Source organism: Micropterus dolomieu, linkage group LG09, assembly GCF_021292245.1.
Source record: "Micropterus dolomieu isolate WLL.071019.BEF.003 ecotype Adirondacks linkage group LG09, ASM2129224v1, whole genome shotgun sequence".
NCBI classification, from domain to species: domain Eukaryota; kingdom Metazoa; phylum Chordata; class Actinopteri; order Centrarchiformes; family Centrarchidae; genus Micropterus; species Micropterus dolomieu.
Genome location: NC_060158.1, coordinates 21,219,389 through 21,238,997, shown reverse-complemented (window position 1 = coordinate 21,238,997; position 19,609 = coordinate 21,219,389). Strand labels below are relative to the sequence as shown.

The window sequence follows — 19,609 nt, the reverse complement described above, 5'->3', positions numbered from 1 at the left end:
TGACACGATGCTAGATAATAATCCTAGCTAATCAGTCCAGCACTGCATGATAGCAAATGTGGGCCGTCGCTACAATTTTTTAACCTTCATTATAAATTGGAGCAGAGAGCAGCACACTCTGAAATCAAAAAGGATCAGCAAGGGGGGCACATATCATCATTTATCAGAATTAGACCATTTCAGGATTGAGATTCTCTCACAGCATGCAGATAAATTAGAACAGACTGAAACCATTGCTGCAGATCGTGAGCATTCCTCATGTGTCTTTAACTTCATTTCCTATCTTTGTTTTTCTGCTTTGTGTATTTGGTTATGTTTTTCCTTGCATCATTAAACTACACTTGCTTTGCTCTATAGTTTGTTAATGGGTCCTACCCTTTGTTATCGTGCTACCCCCACTACCACTGTTGTGATACTTACGTTGTTTGGTGGATCAAAGCTGGCTGACTTTCAACTGTGGTAGAAAGCCATTCTGCAAAACAAACCAGCCTCAGAGCAAAGTCCATTTAGAACATCAAACATGTAAATAGCATTCCTACTGACCAATGTTGCTTCAGTTGTCATTAAGTGACCTTAGTACCGAATTGTTGTCACAAAATGACATGTTATGAATAGAACAACATTGCGTTTTTCAGGATTAACAAACCCAAAGACAGCCTGTCTGAGTTCAATTTGCTTTATGATACAGACCCCTGGAAATCCCTGTAGCTGTTGTTGCTGACTGATAGAGCTCAGGTCTTCAAGATTGTTGCAAGTCTTGCTGCCTTGTAATCACCTACTAGTAAATAAAGAATGTCCTGACAATCTTAAAAAAATAAATTCACCTAATTCACTAATGACAAACATTCATCTTAGCAAGTCTTACATAATATGCACAGTAGAAGCAGTAATAAATACATGTACAACAAAGTCGATGACGTATTGCTGCCATTGCCTTTTGGCATTTTTCTGGGTGTTTCTCTCTGGTTGCAGCCTACAAGAGCCAACATTTTAATATAGCTAATATAATATCTATTTCTGGGACTAAGGTAGCATGTCAGAGAATAATCACATTTGAAGAGTAATTAAAGTTGAGGCCTGGGCTAAAACCACTTTTAATTGATTACCCTGGATTCTCTCTGAAATAGGTTAAATACTCTCCTAAAATGAGTTCCATTAGTCTCTCGCTCACTATTTATATTCTCTTGCTCCTCTCTTATTATCCAGCCAAGATGGTTGTGATTAAATTGCCCTATACCGTACCTCCCTCGTCCCTGCATCTCTCCTCTCCCTTTAGCTCACCCCCTCGCTCTCTTTCGGTCCCCTGCTTGATATCCCCCATTGATCAGACACCCAGTGTAGTTTGCAACATCACCCCCGCCTTTTATGTACTTCTCTAATGATAATACAGTTGCTGTAATGTATTGGCTGGCTGCATCCATGTCTGCAGTACAAGGCCCAGCAACCTGTACAGATGGCTAAACGACCATGGACCCTCACTAATCTGTGCTCACCATGGTAACGCCTGATCTGTTTATTGACTCCTTTCCCAACCAGCCTTTGAGATATTGGGCTTCTTTTTTTCTTGGAAATGGATCATGTTTTGTCAGAGCTTCTCTCTACACCAAGGCCTAACTTCAAGCAAGTCCAACAATCCAATAAAAGCCAATACTGTGAATGTCAACTGACCCTATAGGTATCCGTTTCCAATTTGCCATTGGCAGCACTTCTGGGAAAAATTTCTTTCGCCCCCCACCCCCCCCACCCCACCATACCTGGCACTGTTACAAGTGTGAAATTCCCATTCATCATAATAACCGGTGTTGAGTGTTCATTTATCAAGCCCTGAATGCCAGTGCTTTGCTGTGGCAAGTTCAGCCAAGGGGATTTACCTTCTAAAGACTGTTATAAAACCGTGTAGTTATGAGACAAATTAGACGACAAAGGAGGGCCAAGATGGCCAACACCCCCACCACCACCTCCCCTGTGGGAATTTTGTACGCCTTAAACAGTATTCCTAACAAGCAAGGTTCTTTTTTTCTGCAGTTGATTACAATTCACTCCTAGCAGCTAATCTCTTCAAAGAGGACAGGGCTGTGAGAAAAGTTCACAAATCATCAGGTTTCATATCTCTGACTCCATTTATTGTATCTCAAATTGGTTTTGCTCCTCAAAAGACATTTCATAGATCTTTTGGTTGATATTTTGGTTGATATATGAAGTTCATCATCTGTATTCACTGTATAACTTGTCATCTCCGCCAATAGACACAGTCTCTCTCTGCGTCTCTCTCATTCATTCTTTCTCACTTCAGACCTTGCGACTGGGGTAATATATTAATGTGATGAGTTTCTGGTGGGACACCTTCACCAGAAGACTAATGTGTAATGCATGCCTGTTTGAGCTTTATGCAAGCCAACATGAATTTGCCCAAAACGTGATTAATTCAACCTCTGCATCCCACAAGGTACCATTTTGATGAATTAACAAATCGGGTGTGAATGTCTCCAATTTAATCACACAGAGATGAAATGCCGGACTGGTGGGGCAGGCTGGGTGAGTGTATCCACAGTCATCTTTTTCCATCCATATCCCAGCTAAGATGAGAAACAAGCGATGAGTCGACACTCACTTTGGCTTGATAGAAATCCAAATGGTGAAGGTCTGGAGAAGATCGGAAGGAAGTCGAAATGGTTCAGACATTTGCTCCGACAGTTGTAATCTGTTTCCTGTCTGAACTCTGTGCCTTGTTTGTGCCAACTGGAACTCCATGATTTTGTAATCAATCTGCTCCTTTACAAGCAGAATGGGAAAATCAAAGTGTGAAGGGAAACCATACATATATTATCACAAGTTACAATGGTTCAAAAAGTGTATGTATGTGATTTAGAGAGATGGAATGAAAAATGTGTTCATCTATTAATTATGATGCTTGTGACTATTTGGAACTTGATGTAGGTATAGGTTCATAAGACCACCAATTTGTAAATAAATTGAGATCATTAGATGATGAAGAAGAACATGTGTAAAAGGAAATGGAAAAAGAACAGGAAAGATGGTTGGAAGTGAAAGATTAAGGGAAAAGTAGAAGTGAAAGGACAGAATTGGAAGAGGACAAAGAACAAGAAGTTATAAGAATCATTTTAGATATTTCACGTTTGCTGTGACTTTATCAAAAGTGTCGTAACCAGTGTTTGACACCTTGCAACCTAAACAAAATTTGCTGAGAGGAGGAAACGCTGAATCAGCACTCAGTGTTTGACTCTGAATAATTGATTGCTGCTGATAATTCTGAGGGTCAAGCCACTTTTAAAAACTTTGATGAGTTTTTAATTTAGTGGTTTGAATTTGCCCACATAAGGGCTAAGATGGCTAAGAGGAGTTGGGGAAAAGACCTGCTGGCAAGTCTCTTGATTCACCTTGTAAAAAGAAATGCTTCTCATAATCCGCTGATACTCCCCAAAGTAAAGTCAGGTTGTTTTCTTTATTTAGCTACCTCTCTTGTCTTATTCCATCTGTCTGACTGAGCATGTAAAAAAAAAAAACAATCTGTATGTAGATCAGAATCAGTACTGGATAGTGAGGGGACACAGATGGGTAGTGAGACAAACACTTGCTCGAAGCCAAAACATCCCTGATCTTCCTCCACTTCACTCACAGTTTCTCTCTAACAAGCTACTTGTAACTTAATGTGATGTGTGTACAATAGCTACTGCCCAAAGAGTTAGCAGGACTACAGACACCCCAATTAGTTTGGAAGTGTGTGTGCTCACAGCTGTATCACTGGTAATCTATGTGCAACCTCTTAAAACTAATCCCTCTGGATTTCTTCAGAAATGTATGTGCTCATGTATCTAATGCATTTGGGAAATTTCACACACGTGTTTGTCAGAGCATGATACATTGCAGGGGTGTCATTCTGTGGAAATTTTCTTCTCTTTTCTATCCCCGGTATCAGAGCAGATTACTATTATTAACATCCATACAGAGCTGTTTTAACTATGAATATTTTCAATCTGTTTCTCTAAAGTAATATATATGGCTGGGTATATAAGATCCTGCTTTCTTTTTCTTAGATGTCTGTGGTTGGAATTAAAGGAGACTGCTTTGCTGGCTGCTCGCTCTAGATACTTCTCCTAATGCTTGGCTATCTCTCCGCACACGATGGGTATTTTTAGTGTCCGTTATCTCTTTATGAAACATGAGGCGCACTGCAGAGGCTTATGTTACACACCTCGGATGCTTTGGCTTAGGATAATGCAGGCATGTAGACGGGGTGTGGAGGTGCGGGTGTGTGTGGTGTGTGGTGTGTGGTGTGTGGTGTGTGGTGTGTGTGTGTGTGTGTGGGGGGGGGGGGGGGGGGGGGGGGGGGGGGGGTTGGGTCTACTCTAAGAGTAGAGAAATAGAATTATTGACTTCTCAGCTGGAGAGCTTTTGGCTGAGTCAAATCCAGCACCCCCCCTTCCCCCCACCCCATTATAAACTGTTTCCACAGCTGTGAAAGATGGGCGAAGGGTGGATTGGGAATGTGGCAGGGGTAATGTTGAGAGGGGGAGAGCAGTTGAGAGGGAGGGAAAGAGGGACAGATGGGTTGAATCTTTGCAGAAGAAAGCTCTCAGGGCGGACTCAACTGTCACCTGTAGTCTGCCAAGCTGGATCTCATAGCTTTAGTTCATCAAGTCAAAGTTTTTCACATTTAATGAGAAGTGAGGCTTCACAGCAAACTTAGATGTGCAGCACAAATTGTTACTGTCCTAAATATATTATATACTGTATGTGTGCTCCTGTTGTTACTGCCCTTTTATAACACAGTAAACAAGAAATATTCCTGCTGTGGCTGAATGCCAACACTCTGCTGTGAAGATAAAGTGCCAAAAATCTCTCCATAAATGAGATGCTGGTAAATGTACCACAGTACTATTTAAAGCTGTTATATCAGAAAGTGGCATGTAAGGATGCAAGAGCAGCTTATTTTTCTTTCTCAACCCTCATCTTCATGAACAAACAATCCTGTGGTGCCTTTCAGAATAACTGATTCACTTGTTAACCCCATCCTTTAATCAGTACGCCAAGGCCTGACCTCGTGTCTCTTGCACAGTCTGGGCTGATCTCTTTACCCAAGATTTTAGAAGTTGTCTCATCCTAATTACAGTCTGTTGTGAGTCAAAGTAACATCTTTGAGGAGTTTAAATCTGTTTTTTAGAGCACAGAGTCTTCCCTCCACAGAGGGACCAACAACCTTCTTTTAGCAGCAGATGTGTGTGCTGCATTTTGATTATGTTAGATGTCAGTGTAGGCTTTGAAACCCAAACCATTTTGTTAGATTGGTCTCAAGGTTAAACTGCAATTGTTCCCAACTGAACATTTTCCATCACGATAGGCAACACAACTTTTATGTGTGGTGTGTGGGGTTCAGTCAATTAATCTGAAAGTGATAGCATGTTTCAGTAGTGAAAGAAGTTGTATAGTCAGTCCACCATTTTGGTCCAGACTACAATTTGATGGATTGCTGTGAAATTTTGTCCAGAGATTCATGGTTTCCAGAGGATAAATTCTGGTCACCGTGGCGATCCTCTGACTGGGCGCCAATGTGAGGTTAAAATTGGCAAATGATTGCATGGTGACATGCTAAACTAAATTAGTAAATGTGGTAAATGTTATATCTGCTAAACATCCGAATGTTAGCATTGTCATTGTGAACACAATAGCATGCTGTAGACTCAAGGTGCATCCCAATTCTCTTAATTGCATCCACATTTCCCTCACTTGCATCTTTGCACAGAGAGACGCAAGGAAACCATGCAAGGAGAGAAGACGTCCTGATCACGGCTGGATCAGTTATCAGTCAGCTTTAACAGCTGTAGAGACTTTTGATGGAGTTTGTCTGCACTATAGACTGTACATGTGTGCACTGTGCTGATCCCAATAAAAGGCACACAGGTATAAGTGCCAGAGCAGCCTGTTTTGTGTCTGTTGCTGTTACCTGTTTAACAAACAATGTATTTATACAGTGTGTGTCCTGCTCAGAGGCACAGGATTGTTTATACTTGGAGGATGCCTTTACATTATTTATTAATTATCTGCATCTGTATTTATTTATATTCTGAATGTGAATTCATTATGGAATAACCCAGAATATGATCATGGTGTCTTTTTGGCTAAATGTTTCAAGGGAAAGTGAAATGATGTAACAAATATCAAAGCCAAAGTTCAGGAATAATCAGTCTCACGTGACTCAATGGAAATGACGATAAATTATGTAAAGAGTGTTTCTTGCTGACAGGCAGACTGACTATAATTGTCTCCAAAAGTTAATGGGGGAAATAACAGATCATGAAAAGAAAATAATCTTTCTAATAAATGAAGAAAGTTGTTTGTTCTCCTGTTGTTCAGACCTACAATGAACATATAATGTATTTTATATGATAAAATAAAAGAAAGTTTTCTTGTGATTTATTTTAGCAACAGGATGTTTTTACTCATCCTCTAGCAATGCAGACAGGTTCAGATCAAGCACTTAGTCCTAAATTCATTATTTTACCGTAAATATAAATTGAAATAAATCCATAAGTCCATACATTTCACAGCCACCTTCTGTCAGCAGCAGTATACCTTTCTTGAGTCACTTAGGAAAAAAAAAACACTTGGGGTCAAATCTTCCACTAGTTCTGGGGCTTATTTTACGGACTCAGCTCAGACTATGATGTGATCAGCCCACCCCTATTCATCACTAACTTACTGCACCTTTACACTGAGAGAAGTCAAATCAGCTAGCAAGTATGGCTTCACGCCATCTCCTTTTGGCAGTGCTGTGGATGCAAGTGAGTAGGTGACCAGGACTCACTGGAAAGATGACAGCTGACTTGCATCTGACCTGGAAGTGCTTGGCTGTCCCCCAGGTGGAGCTGGAGGATGCTGCTGTGCAAAAGGATGTTAGAAGTTTTTTTACTTGCCCTGTTGCCACTGCAGCTCTGTGCTAAATAAGCAGGTAAAAGACGGATGGGTGGGGGAATGATTCTCCGGGGTTGCAGACTCACACAAAGACTCCATCATCTGAGCTTTTCTCAGTGGTAGGGTTTGTTGTTTAATCAGCTGTTGATAAGTTTGTGCTAGTTGTCTAGCTGATGTAAATTTTGTAGTTAATGGACTAAAATGGATAAAGCACAGATAAAAAATGTTGCTTGAAGGTCTTTTCTTTTAGTCTTGTAGTTATAAAAAACTGATAAGGTCACATTCATAGTATTGAAGCCACTTAAGAATCTGAGACAATTAAATGTACCCTGTGGATTTTTTTTATTACTATTAACATTATGGAGGAATGTTTGTGTGAGTGGGTCCCCATTTTGTTTGCATGTGCATGCAAATGAGGGTCAATACACACTCAGCTGTACTACTGATAAACATGTATTGGCAACAGTACACAGAGACAGTGAATAAGTAGAAAGACTGCTAGCAAGTAAATATTACAGTTTTTCTCAATTGGTTACAAAATAACATGGTAATAATAAACAAAATAACATTGGTATATGAAACACAATGACCACAACCTGTAATTCATGTACATGTCTCCGAACCAATTCTGCCTAAATACAAGCAATTTTCCTGCTTTACACTCAGATTGCAGTTCTAAACACTTTATTTCAAAACACTACACCCAGTTCTCTTCATGGATAAAATCTTTTGTGTTGACATGGAAAACCCTCCATTCAAAATTCTGAACTTAAATTTCTTGCTATCCACTCCTCACAGGGGTAAACACGTAAAAATAAAAGAAAGAACATGAATTGCAAAATATTTATAGGAAATGTGAACTACATGTGGTTGTTCTATAAGGTTATTACATTCTTTTTTTTAACCCACTCGGCAGTTCATGGGGAGTTTGGGATCGACATTGCACCCACAACAAAAGGGTAGAAAGTCCAGCAGTGGAGCTGCTTAACAGCTCCACAAAGACCTGGGTATTTGGGTTGGGAGGCAGGAGATCGATGGTGTAAAATAGGAGAGAATTAACAATAGTTGCAGAGCAAGGGGAGGACAGTCTGCTTTGACCTGGTGTGTGTTGAGACGACAGGCACTGTCACACTGTCGCTCTGATAATCGTTCCACTGGAGGGGGATAAGGCCAAACAAGAATGGCTGTGATAAAGTAAAAGCTCCCCTGTGTCTGAGAAAACTAGGGGTTATTATTAGGAATGTGAAAGTTAACAAGTAAAAGAAAAACTGCTACACAAATAGGAAAGCTTTGTTTAAATTTATTGTTAATATGTTGACAAGGATTTTTGTTGTATTACAGTAACCAATGACCAGAGGTGGAAAGTAACAAATTACACTTACTCATGTTACTGTAATTGAGTAGTTTTTTTGTGTACTTGTACTTTAAGTAGTTTTTATAATCTGTAAATTTACTTTTACTTAAGTATGTTTTGTTTGAAGTATTGTTCTTTGTTACATTTTAAATTTTTGTTTAAAAATAATTCATGTTTGCATATGCCTCAGAGACAGGACTGTGACTTTTGCTGCGGAGAGTAGCACATGGATCATGCACACCCACTCATTCGCACCCTGCATTTACCACAGGTAGTTGGTAAAAGAAATTTTCATAGTTTGGTAAGAGGCTTTGCTCAAATTAGCCAAAAAGACATCGGTGCATGACATTGCTAATGGCACTAGTAACCTGCTGGTAACTAGTTAATTATGCTTAGGCCTATGTTAATAAAAAATTTATTATGCTAATGCATATTAAGTCCCATTAAAATTTGAATGAGTGTGGCCCGCTATAATCTAATCTGTTTCGCCACAGTTTCAGAATGAAGCAAAAACATTCAAAAATCTTCTCATAATAACATAAAATGTCTCTAACATTGTTTTACGCCATTGCTTTGGCAAAGTATCTGTCAAACGAACTAAAATCTGGCTTTGTGCCATTATCAAATCGTGTAAAAACTGCAATTTAGTTAAATAAGTATAATAAATAAGCCTATAAATAAGATATTACATCAGTATAAATAAGTTATTTTAGGAGGTTAAAAAAGTACATTTACTCTGAGTAAATTTTTAATGAGCTACTTTTTACTTTTACTTGAGTAGGTTTTTATACAATAACTTTACTTGTACTTAAGTAACAATTCATCGACGTAAAAATGCTTTTACTTAAGTAGAATATTTTAGTACTCTTTCCATCTCTGCCAATGACCACTGTAAAATTAGAGTATTTTTTAATGTGACAATATTTACAATATTTAAACACAAGTAACATTTTAAAGCTCATCTTTCTCCACAAAATGCTTCTAGGTTGCCTTTCTTCCCCTCCTTTTTTTTTGCTCCTTCATTAAATTAACATTGATATTCATTAACACCTGATCTACCCTGTGTGCCTGTGCATCAGGCCTGGCACTGTGCCATCATAGGAAATCAATGGTATTTTCATTCACCCAGCTGACTTCCATCCAGTCATCCAGAGAGGGCCCACATCACTTTGCTTCTACATGCAGTATTAACAACAGTGACTAACAGGCTAGTAGACAAGGGTATACAGTGATTCTTAAGTAAAAGCAATGACTGTGGACCCCCTGTCCAGTTTGTCTCTGTTTTTCCTCGACCCACCCTCATTTTCTCTCCCGCTCATCCATTTACCTTTCTTGACCCTCTATTCCCTTCATTCATACCCTCTTATTCTGTCCTGTACATAGTATACCTCTCCGATCTCACCTTTTCCAAGTACTGGGGCCCATAATCAGCTCAGGTGACTCCAGAGTCCCCGGCCCCAAATATACTGCTCAAAAAAATAAAGGGAACACTTAAACAACACAATGTAACTCCAAGTCAGTCACACTCCTGTGAAATCAAACTGTCCACTTAGGAAGCAACACTGATTGACAATCAATTTCACTTGCTGTTGTGAAAATGGAATAGACAACAGGTGGAAATTATAGGCAATTAGCAAGACACCCCCAATAAAGGAGTGGTTCTGCAGGTGGTGACCACAGACCACTTCTCAGTTCCTATGCTTCCTGGCTGATGTTTTGGTCACTTTTGAATGCTGGCGGTGCTTTCACTCTAGTGGTAGCATGAATCTACAACCCACACAAGTGGCTCGTGTAGTGCAGCTCATCCAGGATGGCACATCAATGTGAGCTGTGGCAAGAAGGTTTGCTGGGTCTGTCAGCGTAGTGTCCAAAGCATGGAGGCGCTACCAGGAGACAGGCCAGTACATCAGGAGACGTGGAGGAGGCCGTAGGAGGGCAACAACCCAGCAGCAGGACGGCTACCTCCGCCTTTGCGCAAGGAGGAGCAGGAGGAGCACTGCCAGAGCCCTGCAAAATGACCTCCAGCAGGCCACAAATGTGCATGTGTCTGCTCAAACGGTCAGAAACAGACTCCATGAGGGTGGTATGAGGGTCGTGCTTACAGCCCAACACCGTGCAGGACGTTTGGCATTTGCCAGAGAACACCAAGATTGGCAAATTCGCCACTGGCGCCCTGTGCTCTTCACAGATGAAAGCAGGTTCACACTGAGCACGTGACAGACGTGGAGAACGTTCTGCTGCCTGCAACATCCTCCAGCATGACCGGTTTGGCGGTGGGTCAGTAATGGTAGAGGTAGCCTGAGATGAGATCCTCAGACCCCTTGTGAGATCATATGCTGGTGCGGTTGGCCCGGAGTTCCTCCTAATGCAAGACAATGCTAGACCTCATGTGGCTGGAGTGTGTCAGCAGTTCCTGCAAGAGGAAGGCATTGATGCTATGGACTGGCCCGCCCGTTCCCCAGACCTGAATCCAATTGAGCACATCTGGGACATCATGTCTCGCTCCATCCACCAACGCCATGTTGCACCAGACTGTCCAGGAGTTGGCGAATGCATTAGTCCAGGTCTGGGAGGAGATCCCCCAGGAGACCATCCGCCACCTCATCAGGAGCCCAGGCATTGTAGGGAGGTCATACAGGCACATGGAGGCCACACACACACTACTGAGCCTCATTTTGACTTGTTTTAAGGACATTACATCAAAGTTGGATCGGCCTGTAGTGTGGTTTTCCACTTTGATTTTGAGTGTGACTCCAAATCCAGACCTCCATGGGTTGATAAATTAGATTTCCATTGATAATTTTTGCGTGATTTTGTTGTCAGCACATTCAACTATGTAAAGAATGAAGTATTTAATGAGATTATTTCATTCATTCAGATCTAGAATGTGTTATTTTAGTGTTCCCTTTATTTTTTTGAGCAGTGTATATCCATCCATCCCAAACCGGCCTAAACGGACAACTTCCTCCCAGACAGTCATCCCCTTCCCCACATCCATTTATCCATCCTCAATATCCCATTCTTATTTCATTACACCTTTAAAATCACACTGTTGTGGCTTGGCCCTTGCTAGTGAAAACATATCTAAGCAAAATGTAGAGAGAATTTTACAAAGAAAGACTTGGTGGAAGGAGGAAAAAGAAGGGATACAGAAAGAATGAGAAAGATAATGCATAGGTTATAGTTAATCATGTCTATCATCTCTACTCTCTTCCATTACCGATCTGGGAGTGAAGGATGATGACGAGTTGGCCAATTTCCCCAAACTCCCAGTGGATGCCCTTGAAAGTGACAAATTGCCGGGTTAATTGTGTTGGGATCATAGCCATTCGGAGGGAATGAGCCACTTTATTTAGAAAAAAATCTATAAAAAGGAGTTCATTCCCAATCTGCGCCGTCTCCGTTCGGACCCCATTGAGGGATGGCCTCGGTTCTCATGGGAACAATCCTAAACCATCCCAGAGTGAGTACAGTGGATACAGTATATGACAGACAGGCAAGCCTGGAAATCAAGTTAACTTTATGCAATTCAGGGCCATGACAACAGCATTTCCAAGTCAGCTGCCTGACAGGAAAGATGTATTTTTCGCTCAAACTATCTACCCCAGGGATCAATTGCACTTAATTTTCTGTCTGATATAGATGAGGCATGGGACATGTTCATTGGAGAACTATTGAATTCCTGGAACAGCACTCATCCTGAAATCCAGCCACCTGCTTACTCGCCATCTTCTCTTCAGTCCACCTCTTAGCACCCAAATGCATTTTCAAATATCTATTCCACAAATGCTGAAAGGAGGCCAGGCAAACAATTTGAATTCACATCTTAATGAGCTCATGCAAGGTTGAGTAGGGTCAGAGCTGAGCCATAAAGAGGACAAGCGTTGGGGCTTGTTGGGCTGGTGTGGAGTGTGTTTTGGCACTGGGCAGAGGCAAGCGAGTGGGGGTCTGTTGTGTATCTGAAGTGAAGCCAGCTCCAACCTCTCTGCCACGCTGAGATTAGGGGAGAAGAGGAGGCTTTCATATAACCGACTCTCCCTGTGGCATGACTGTGGAGAGGCAGAGAGCAAAGGCAGACAAGCAGGCAGTCAGCTGGACGGCTGGCTGGACGGACAGATGAGGGAGGCGAGGGATTTAAGGAAATAACATGGGAACGAGTGCAGAGGAAGAAAGTGAGAATCAGCTCTCTTTTTGTCTGTAACTGTACAAGGAGAGGTATGTATGGGGAGGTAGAAGCATCCACCAGGACTCTGATAATAGGTTGTGGAGAGCTGACAGACCTCATTCTCTCCCTCCACCCCTTCCCTATCTGTGCTCCTTTTCTTCCACCCCATCTCTTTTTTCGCCCTCTCTCCCCTTCTTTCGATTTATCTAGCTCAGTTTCTATGGGAGCAGCCAGCCAGAGGAGCCTTGGAGTTGGAGAGAAGAAGGAAGTAAAGCCAGGTGTGCAGGGGGAACATGATGGGCCCCAAGGTTGGGCTGAGAGGTGAGGGACAGACACTGGAGTGTGTGACAAAAGGATGAGCTTCACTGCTAATGACTCCCACAGGGGAGACCAGCTGCTCAGTTTGCGAAGGCTTACACACACACTGCTACCATGTAGGAATGACTCGGCGGTGTGATAGAGCGTGCACACGAAAACAGGAAACACGGGAATGCACACTAGCAGGCATCATCACATATTAGTGTCCTTCTCCTTCTCCCACGCACACACACAAATGCCTCTCTAAAAATCCTCTCCCCTTCCCCTTTTTCCACCCCCCTCTCTTTCTATATTCATCTAAATTTCTCTCTGAGTTTGCGCTGTCCTCAATTTGCACTCTGGTGTCATGAGACATGATGCTGTGTTGCTTATTAATTCAGATGTTACATTCCATCTACTCAGTAGATTTTTGTTCGTGGCTATAAAAGGGATGTTTCGGCACAATAAAGTATAATCAATAATACATTGGACAGTCATCTGTGAGATAGCTGAAGATTTCTAACCCCCCCACTCCCCCTAAAATCCTTGAATAAAGAGGAGCTCTACTGTATGGCAATGCATGTGAGCCCTCTAGTGTTAAGCCGTCTAGTTTCATGTACTTGGAGGAGGATAAAATAACAGCAGCAAATACCCTTCTGTTTGTTTGCATGTTGTTGCTGAATGACTGAGGGTTCATTAGTTCCTATGGTTACATACACTATTTGCAAACTAGTAAACAAGACGTTCACTATCAAGCATAAATTGTAATTTTTTCACACAATGCTTGTGTCTCAGTGTTGAATTCAATCATTTATGGTTAGATATGCCTCGCCATTTAACTAGATGATTTCAATCCAGTATAAAGTAAATATTGAGACAGGCTAAGTATCATGGATCTTTCTACTCATTCTTTACCATAACAATTGGATGACTGATTACACAACAACATTAAATTTATACAGAAACACCCAAACAAAACAATTGAGGAATCAGTATGAATGAAGACAGGGATGAAACCTTCACTACACAACACAATTATTAGTCATTCACCAGCACAGGGAAGGCTGTTGATGAAATTGGTCCATTAAGTCAGAAGGGAAATGGGACTGTGCTAGGAAAAGTGTGTGTCATTAAGTTGGGGATATGGATGAATGGTGCGAGTGTATGCAGTGTATCCTACCGCCCTGGCCGGGAAATGATGAGTGTTGCTGAGCTTCATTCTTGTTTCTCGAAGATTAGCTCCCGGTCTCAGTGGTTGGAATCAAAGTTGCTTGATACTCAAAAAATCCCCCAAAAAAACAAACATTCAGAGCATTGATCAGGTTTTCGTGGATAATGTCAGCTTGTTGGACATCTGCAGCAGCTCTAGTCCCTGCAGTAGCACCATTCATCTAACGTCTAATGTGCAGCACCTGCTACCTGTATGTAACACAGAGGCCACTCTGATTGGCTACCAGTTGCACCGCAAGATTTTTCAACCAAGGGAAGCATCTGCCCTCTTAAACTATTTACATTTTATTCATTAGTAGTCCAGGTTGCACACCACATTTATTTCCATTCATATAGTATTTAAAAAGGACATTTATAATGGCATGAAGTCCTTGATGTTCAATATACAAATTACCATTTAGGTGACATTTGCCTGTGGATTTTAGCGCGCGCGAGAGAAATGTGTCCGCTTTAGAAAGCATTAAAAAACATTAAAGGCCTGGACTATCTGGTGAATAATGTGATATTAAGTAGATGTGACATTTTAAAAGAGGCTTTAACATCTGAGCATTGATCAAATGCAGGGTGACAGGCATCATAGCTCAGTGAATGGCTTTCTCAACAAGACTTTCTAAAGGTTCACTTATATACTGTAGGTATGTCATGGAGCTGCCATGGGTTTCTTTATATATGTATTTACATGTACAATAAGTGGTCTTAATTTAGATATTCATTGTCATATTTGTATTACAGCACACGAGCAAATAATATTCACCCTCACTGTCAGCGGTCAAAGCGATACATCCCCAGGAACGATAATTACATAGGTAAGTTTCCTTTCTGGGAAAACAGTTTACTCAATAATAGTGAGCTATGATGGACTTGAATGGTGTGATTATTCAGAAGGGAAGCTCTTCTAAAAGGCAAGGCGTGAAATGTCATTTTAATGTTGCACAACTGACCTTGGTTTGTTGTATTTTTGAGTCCATGCTTCATATATAACTGACATGATCTATTGTGTAGTAGTTTCCATCTCAGCATTTGCCATAATTAATCTGTTGATTCACATTCTACATGTTTTTCAGGCATTTGACATGTATGTAATGCAATATTTCTTCACAGGAATAATGTTGTGCTTTAGGAGCCATGTAGGCGTTCTGAGGAGTGAGAGACAAACATGCTGCTTTATCACACAGGACTTCTGGACAAATGATTTTGTGCCAGATGTCACTCGTCTAAGAGGGTTCTTTGTTACGACTGGTTCTTGTAATACAGGAATGGGCTACTATTGACAGGTAGATACGGACAGAAATAAAACAATCAAACAGAAGGAAAAGAAAAATTAGTTTTACTATTTGTCATTTGTATGCTAATGCACATCAACTGCTTTTTTACAGGCATCTGTACAATTTGATGCCCCTTATAGAAATAGTCATTTTGGGGAAATTTCTTGGTAAGAGTTAGTTGAGAAGATTGACACCCTTTTGGTTTCCATGAGCTAAAATTAAGCTGATGTAGGTTACAGCCAGCAGCCTGTTCACTTAACTTGCATACAGACTGGAAGCATGGATGGAACAGCTTGCCTGGCACTGTCAAAAGGTTAAAAAAACATGCCATCAGCACCTCTAAAGCTCACTAATTAATAAGTTTTACATGTTTTTCTATTTCTTGGACCCTGGGAAGTCACTGTGAATAAAGCTAGGCTAGCTGTTTCCCCTGTTTCCAGTTTCATACTAAGCTAACTCATAAGTTGCTGGCTGCAGCTTCATAGTTGGTGTATAATCAGTGGTATTGATCTTCTCATCTAATTCTTGGCAACAAAAATTCCCCAAATGTCTAACTATTTACTTAAAGTAGATATAGATTTACAAAGTTGAAGACAGTTTCATACTTACTGTTCTGGTCTGATCATTTAGACATTTACTTTAGCAGCGGGAAAGATTTGTGTGCATGTTGAATGTTTGCTAACCCATGCGTAAGACAAATCTGTTTTCTGTGTAATGATTATTTTAGTACATATATTAAAATTTTGAGAATATGACCTGGTTATATTCCAAATAGGGTCTATCAGATAATCTTTTTAAATGTAACCTGTTACTCACTGATGTCAAATAATGTTACAATCAAAGTTCATGTTATTCTACCATGTTTAAGAAGTTGAACATTTTGAGTACAGCACGGCTGTTTTTTTGGCAGACTTGCATCCTTTCAAATATCCTCATGAATGTATGAGCGTGTTTGCACATATGCAGTAAAGTACTCTAGTCACACGGGGGAAATCAGTCCTGGCTTGAGCAGCAGCCTTTAGAGGAGTGAACCCACTCAAGGCTGACCATTAATCATTGTGTGTGAGAATGTGTATTGGTGCGAGTGTACACAGTACCTTCATGCATGTTTGTATATGCATGCCCTAAACTACAGTATGTCCTTTCTAGTTCAGTTTAAATGAGTTGCAAAACAGGGATGTAATTGATGGATTGGACAAAAGGTCAGAATAGAAGGGCATGGTGGGACTGCACTGGAAAAAGACCATTTCACCTCTGAATGTCTCTGCTGCTGGCATACAAATCAATCACTGTGACTGAATACAAAAAAGGATGCATGATGAATTCTGGTCTCCCATATAATATTAATGTGGACAGTTTATTATTTGCTGCTTAAAGAGGTCATATTATGCTCATTTTCAGGTTCATAATTTTATTGAGGGGTTGTAACAGAATAGTTTCACATGGTCTAATTTAAAAAAAAACACCATATTTTTGTCATACTGCACATTACTGCAGCACCTCTTTTCACCCTGTTTGTTGACCGCTCCGTTTTAGCTATGGAGTGAAGCATTTTGTTGGGAGTTGCACATGTGCAGTACTCAGGTAAAGACTACTATCCAATCAGAAGCAGAGTAGGGCGGGTCCTGACAAGCAAGGTAGTGTGATCCAAAACAAAGTCGCTTCAGCCAGTAACCATGGCTTCAGTCCAGCCATTAATGTTCAAGCCGGAGTCTGATCCCAAAACACAGGCAGAACAACCTGAACCAGCTTCGCATCCTAGGCAGGAGCAAGATGTTTCAGAGTGGTAAGTTATTCATTTGTTAACAAATCTGTCAAATCTGTCATCCATAACGTTTTAAATGTGCAGTGTCTGTACATGACAATTTTATGTCCATTGACAGCCTGGAGAGAAGCTAATGTTCGGTGGAAAGAGGAGGGTTGAGGGGGAGGCAACAAGCGGACGTCTTGTAAACTGAAGTAAATTGAATGTTGAGTATGATCAGTGTAAAATTTAATGCATATTTAGAAGTCTGTAATTTGGGCTATACCTTAAAACAGGTCATGAGACATATTTTACATGTACAAGTAGAGCTCTAACATAATTTTTTAGACTTTTTTTATCGAGTGGTAATGTAAACCTGCATATTTATTTGGGCCTTTGGTTGGAGGTATTTCTTGTGGTGTTTGCTGGAAACCAGCTGAATAGTTGGCCAACCGACCACAATTAGTGGCATGTCCAGGCCTCCTGCTCTGATTGATTGGCTGGCAAATAAAACATTTTGTGTGCGCTCTGTGAAAGCCTAAAAAGAGACAAAGAGGAAAACAGTTCAAGCTGATTGCAGAGGAACGGTAGGTTGAAATGAGAATAATCCATAATCCCTAACTGTGAAATCAACCTTGAAAAGAGATGCCCCCACAGTGTACACCATCTCACTCACGCTTTGAAAATCAGTGAACTTCACCAGCGAGCTGAGTAAGTTTGACTCTCAGCACAGTTTGTCTGGCCAACCGCTGTGCTGTTTGAGTGCTGTCCTAGAGCTGCTGTGGGCTTATGCTGCCCACATCCCTCACCATTGAGACCGGCCTCCTCTTTGCTTCTTCGGACCACTGTTGGCAGCAGGACTGAACACTCAGTAGATGTGGGGAGAGACATAACAGGCTGCAATTCCCCAACTCCCACCAGGAAAGCCACTCTAAGATTAATGAGTGTTGCGATGTCTGCTGGCTACATGTTTGGCCATCAAAATCTTGGACCAATGGACAAAAGATAACTTTAAGGGATGCGGGGTGTTTTGTTGAAGTTTTTGGATTGGAGTTTATTTCAAGCTGTTTCTCCTATGTGGATATCATTGAAGAAAGAGCTTTGTATTCATTTGATTTATATAAAACATGATATCATTGTATGCTCTGTCTTAGGACATGATATTTCAGCTCAAACCTAACAAAGGGTGGATAGGATAAAGAAATAATGAGCAGATGGAGAATGCTAGAATATTTCTTTGCCCAAGACAATCCTGCAGCTATGAATTTCTTGTTTTTTATTCCTAAACTTCTTATGAAAACTGCCTCATTAGGACAAAAGAAACACATTTCATTTTGTCAGGAAGTCACCCGGACAGACAAGTCTGTGGCAGGAAATGAAATAAATATGGAAGGAGTGGCAGGAGTGAGTGGCTGGGCTGACATTTACTGTGATTAGCGTTTGTAGCAGTGAATGCATTTCTGTCATCCACTCACTCACCATCTTTGTCCCGTCCTCCTCCGCGATGCCTCACGTTCAACTTTCCCTGCTGCATGCAGATGTCTGTGACCTTTAGCTTTCCTGTATGAAATATAATAATAGAAAAGGGAAAGGGAGTTGAATTCATTGCAGAACACAGGTGCAGTTCAAAACAGCATGAATCTGGAGAGGAGAATGGTGCTGGTACCTGACCATTTCTAAAAAAGAAAAGAGTAAAAGAGGTGAAATTTGTTTTTATTCATATTGTCAAACATTCTCAGGATGTGAGTTCAGCTGTGTGATCCTCATACATTTCACTAAAATGTAGACTCATGAATATGAATATATACACACAAAACTCCATAATAAGGATGTCTACATAATTCATGTGAGCGTGCGTTTCTGCATAATGTGCATGAGTGTGCCCACTGCTACACCTGCTTGTGGTGTGTCCGCAGATTTGCAGTATACTGCGGCCATTTTCGGTCTCCTCCAGACACATCCAGAGTTCCCCTCCATCAAGGGCATAATGGTGCGCTCCGTCGGCAGATAATGTTGGTGTGATCCACAGGTCAGCCGGCCCTGCGCCAGAGCAGAACAGCTTCTCTCATGGCCCATTACAGTCTGCTTAATGACCACACTGATGACCCAAACTCTGTGGCAGGCTGTCCTCACTCTGACTGTTTAAAACAACATTTCACTCCCCTCACCAAGGTTTGCTCTCCTTGGCAGCTACAAAATGGTGGATTCTCTTTTTCTGTAAGCAAGTAAATGAAAGTGTTGTAGCAAATGCTCCATTTGTTCTTACTGTTTTTTTAACCTATCTGATACTGAAAAAGTTAAGTTAAAATTAAGTGTTGTCTAATATTGATACATCTTTGACACGGGAGCATGAAAGCCCCTTTGTGAAGGCATGCAAGTCCAATGTTTTGTTGTTCTGTCCATCCACACAGACCGAATCACCTAACCACATCCATCATAAGTCCTTCAGCCGTAAGACTGCTCTGTCACCTGTACATAAACTTACATGTTGTTTTTAGGCTGTAATTATTCTTGGGTGGACAGTCTCCTCCATCCACACTCATTTTCTCCACCACACACAGTTACTTACTGTGTGTGGTGGTTACTAATGTAACCACCACACACAGTAGTGAGTGTAGCAGCAC

The 19,609-nt window shown here is 41.1% G+C and overlaps 1 long non-coding RNA gene across 2 annotated transcripts; it reads right to left on the bottom strand.

The window, feature by feature from the left end:
* Window positions 1-2,136: 2,136 nt before the first annotated feature.
* On the bottom strand, window positions 2,137-14,097 carry LOC123976763. 2 transcript variants are annotated; one of them, XR_006826420.1, is made up of 3 exons: window positions 13,927-14,097; window positions 6,824-6,897; window positions 2,137-2,772 (listed from the first exon to the last, which is right to left on the bottom strand). It is a non-coding gene; the product is annotated as an uncharacterized LOC123976763 (long non-coding RNA). The 2 variants fall into 2 exon arrangements; XR_006826421.1 differs by having other exon boundaries at window positions 6,824-6,894.
* Between the last annotated feature and the right edge of the window lie 5,512 nt (window positions 14,098-19,609).